The sequence below is a fragment of the Olea europaea genome, chromosome 12, assembly GCF_002742605.1.
Source record: "Olea europaea var. sylvestris chromosome 12, O_europaea_v1, whole genome shotgun sequence".
Classification (NCBI taxonomy): domain Eukaryota; kingdom Viridiplantae; phylum Streptophyta; class Magnoliopsida; order Lamiales; family Oleaceae; genus Olea; species Olea europaea.
The window spans coordinates 17,293,471-17,298,418 of record NC_036248.1 but is presented as its reverse complement, the minus strand read 5'-3'; positions in this window follow the sequence as shown (position 1 = coordinate 17,298,418).

The window sequence follows — 4,948 nt, the reverse complement described above, 5'->3', positions numbered from 1 at the left end:
TAGCTTTTACGCTCTTAACAGGACAATGCTTTGAGTTAGATCAGTCTTGTTCAGCCCAAATCCTCTTTCTCCTTTTCGTTTTGGGTATAATTTGCATGTCTTTCTTCTGGAGTTAGTATATATAGAAATTGAATGGGCTTGATGACTAGGATTGATCGGGATCAAAACAAAGCTCTTTCAACTTGAAGATTTTCTTTTTAGCTCATGACTGTTTTGTTTTTTTTATCGAACGGTCAGTCCTGCAACAATGAAACATTTACAGATAAGAAAAGTTCATATTAACCTTTTTCACATTTTTATTGGACCCTCTTGACTAGCTACTTTAGCCTGTGTGATGTTGATTTACTTCAACTACTGTCATGTCTTTTGTTGTTTATCAAGTTTGAATAGAAACTGATTATATATTTGGGTTAAGTCGTTGTCATGCATTAGCAATATAAAACGGCTACCTATACGATATGTAACTTTTTTCTTTACTAACTGATTATAAATGCAAGTATAATTGGCTAACTTCATACTTCCTTTCTTTATGAACACAGATACATAAATTGTTGTCCTTGTTGTGTCCGACTGCACCCTTCTATTTGTAGGTTTCACTGAAAGATCATGCACTTCCGCTACTATTTTTTGGAATACAAGGCAGTTTTATATAAACCTCATTTGCCACTTTCTCTGATGACAAATGCAGGCTAAGGGCCTGTTCGATAGTGATTATGAGAATCAATTTTTTGACCGTTAGAAGAAAACGTGGGTTCCAACTATGAATTAAGAAGTCAAAAATGTTGGCTAACTATTGTAAGTAATGGTCAGAAAATTATTTTTTTGGGGTGAAAAATCAAAACCAAACGGGGGCTAAGATAGAAAAATATCAAACAACTTTTCAACGTGGGAGGTATATTTTAATACTTCAAAGGATTTGTCAAATATTTTCTAGACCATAGTTCTTTTGTGAATCAATTTTATTTTGTCAGTTCTTCCTACATGCATAGATTTCTTGCCCCTTATTGAGGTCAAAGATATTATTTATGTGACTATAGTGGATGAGGAAGACTATGGAAAGGAAGAGTTGTTCAAGTATAGATGCTCATATGTCAATATTATTGAACGTTGCATTGGAGAGTGAAAGCCAAGATTTATCATTTTAAGATCAATTACCGATCTTTTACTTGTTGGGCAAAGACAAAACTTCAATCATCATGATGATTTGGATGGTTCTTTTGATCAATATTCATCAATAAATATAGTATTTCAAGATGTGTAAAAGTTAAGTGAACATAGAGACGTCATACAATTTGATGCTAATCAAGTTGCTCAAATGAGACAAATCATAAATCAAAATGCTACATGAATGTGGAATAACTATTCTACCACTCATAAATGATTCCGTCAATTATTTTACTATCTCAATTTCCCAAATATTTTTTTTTCACCTATTAGTATTTACGCAAGCAATCTTGTTATTCTTGCTAAACAAACATTCATGGATTTTTTACTTCTTATTGAGATCGAAAATATTATTTACACGATTATATTGCTCGAGGAAGATCGGGTGGAAAGAAAAATTTTCAACTATTGATACTGATTGTGCCGAAATATTACTAAAACATTGCATTTAAGTGTGAAAGGCAAAATATCTCATTTTTAAATCATCAAATTTTTACTTCATTAACCAGGACGTTTTGGATAGTCTAACTCTATATTCAACGAAAAATATAGTATTTCAAGATGTTTTAAAGTTAAATGAAGATAAAGACGTCATACAATTTGATGCTAGTTAGATTGTTCAAATGGAGCAAGTCATAGATCATATTGCCACACAAATGTGGGATAATTACTCTGAGACTCATAAATGATTTCCCAAATTTATTTTATTACTTTAGTTGTCCAATTGTGTTTATTTCGACTTTTTATACTTAAGCATGTTCACTTGTTACTGCACTGTTTGCTGCAATCTTATTATTCACAATAATATTCTGCAATTCTCTTTTGACGTCATTAATTTTTATTTTATATTTTTCTATTTTTTACCAAAACAATTTATTATTTATTTGTATTTTATTTGTGAAGCGGGAAAAAATATTATAAACTTTACCAACTTTAAAAATGTATATATTATTTGGTAATATATTAAAAAAATTATTTACTGAATAATCAAATTTCATTGTAAAAATTGTCATAAAATAATTTCTAAAAACTTCAAATCAAACTTGCTTTCCATTTTTCTGTTTGAGAAACAAATTTTTCATAATGACAAATGAAATACATTTTTTTTTTTTTGTAATCTTAAAAAACCTGTTTTCAAAAAATTTTGATAATAAATTCAAAAATTAAAATTAAAAACTGAAATACAAATAAAAGGGCCTAAGCATTGAGTTAATGTTTTATTAATTAAAACAAGTAAATTACTTACAGATTTATCCTTAAAAACGCAATTACATCTCGAAAAATTTTTTACTCATAAATAATATATAGTTTAAAATTTTTTAAAATAAATTGAATAATGGTATATCATGCTGTTATATAGATCGTTGATCAGATAATGAATAATATTACTCAAAAAAATTTTGGTCAATGATTATAATACTCTTAAATTTTCCTTACAAAAAGGGGTGAAAAACTTAATCTTAACCTTATTCAATCACGCTGCGCTGGATATGAGTCGACTACCCAATTTGTAAATTGTGACTTTTGAAGAATAATTTTTGATTCTAAAATAGAAAATATTAATTCCGTTCCCGCTATCTTTGACGCCCAAAACAGTTGAAATTTTGAATAAGGCAGGCAGACCAACATAGAATTGACTATTTGGCACGTGTGAAACCTTGAAAGTCACCAACCCTACTGGCTACTGCTCATTATTATTATTATTATTATTATTATTATTATTATTATTATTTATTAAATAATGACCATCAAACAAGGACAATAAGGGCCTGTTTGACAAGCTTTAAAATTTTAACTTGTTTTTTAAATTATCATTCTGTATCACACAATAATATATTTTACACACAAAACAATAAAATTTCTTTATTTTTTTAAAGACACATTGTCCAACACATACTATTCAAAACTCTTTAATTTGTCAAATAATGGATGACAAACAAGAGCTAAATAATAGTTCATTTTATAGTTCATGATAATTCTTTACTAGGGGTTGGAATAATTCTGTGCCCCATATTTGTTCTTCAATTTTTTAAAGAAGTAAATTTTATTAGGAGGATGTTTGCCACTCATTTTGTTGAAAAAATAAATTTTAGAATAGTAGATTAATGGAGAATGTGTGGATAAAAAATAAAAAAATTATTTATTTGTAATATTATTTTAATCAAGAATGTGTAGTTAAAAAGAAGAAATAGAAAAATTCATTTTGATAAAAATGAAAATCAAATGGGCCCTTAGAACAATAATTGACATTTTATTACATTTAACTAACTTATTTATTTATATATATGTTTATTGCAGCAAGATAGATTTCACTGAGAATGAGAATGGACAATGAGCCCTTTTGGCACAAAATTTGCTTTTTCATTAGGAAGGACCGTTTGATAAGATTTCTACTTTTTATAAAAGAATTTTATAAAAAAGTTATTTTAGACTAACTTTTTTTAAAAATTCTTATAATCAAATAAAGTATTTAAAAACATATCAAGATATTTTCAAATCAGATTCTAATCTGAAAAGTGATTTTTGACTTTTTAAAAGTTCTGAAAGCATGTCCAATCTCACTTTGGATTAATTTTATTTAAAAACTATTATCACCATACAAATCACTTTCAAAAAATTACCCTAATATGCTTGAAAACAATGTCTTAGTCTAAGAATGGTTTTTATTTTTTAAAAATCCTGCCAAACAAACCCTAAATCTTGGATTGAATTTCTTTTACCTATTTCTCAAAGTAATGTATTATTAGTAAGTTGACTCCAACTTTCAAATAATTATAATTGGGTGCTCAATCTTTCATTCTAGCTAGAGGTGAAATCGAAATAACTCGACCACTGAAACGACAAAATCAAGTTAAATGGTTCAAAAAATCAATCCAAATCAACCTGAGTCAAGTTCGTTTAGTTTGTCATCTCCAATGGTAATTTACATTTGAAATCATTTTTTACAACTCGAGCCTAAAATCGACCCGACTGCCTATCATAAATTTGAACATATAAAGATCACGTGACAATTTAATAGAGATTTAAATATTTTTGTCATAAGGTATTTCTAACTGTTAACAAAAAATGGGAGACCAACTTGTTTCTTTTACAAATGTTAGATACAAACCATGCAATTTTCGTCTCTCTCAACGGCCATAAACATTTGATTAAGCCCTCGTTTAGGCTTAATTACAATCAATTTTTTGAGAAAAATATATTTTAAAATAATTATTTTTAAAGAATGTATGATTGAAAAGCATGAAAAATTTCATATTTGCGCATAATATTATTTTATTAAAAAATATATAATTAAAAAAATAAAATAAAAAAATGTATTTTGAATAAAATGGATTCGGCTAAATTGAATTTGCTTCCCCATTACTCGCAGGGAAATGCATGAAAATAACCCAAATATGTTAGCCATTTTCCAAAATAACCTTTGACTTTTCTAAACATTTTGAACTACCTAAAATACCCTTAAACAAATATTAAAAACAACCCTTTACATAATAGAAATCTTCTAAGTCCTTAAAAAATCTAACAAGTAATTTTTCTAAAAATTTGTGAGAATTATTAATGAATAATTATAAAATAGAAAAATCCAAATATAAGAGAGGACCATATAATATAAAAAAGGTTGTTAAAAAAAAAAAAAAAAATTAAGTTTGAAAAAGAAATTGATAAGATAGGATATCAAGAACAATTATATGCATCACAAGAAATATTAAAATATTTCAAAGAAAACTTATTAGAAAATTTAGCTAAAGGAATTATAAGATCAATAATCATAAAAGATATACAA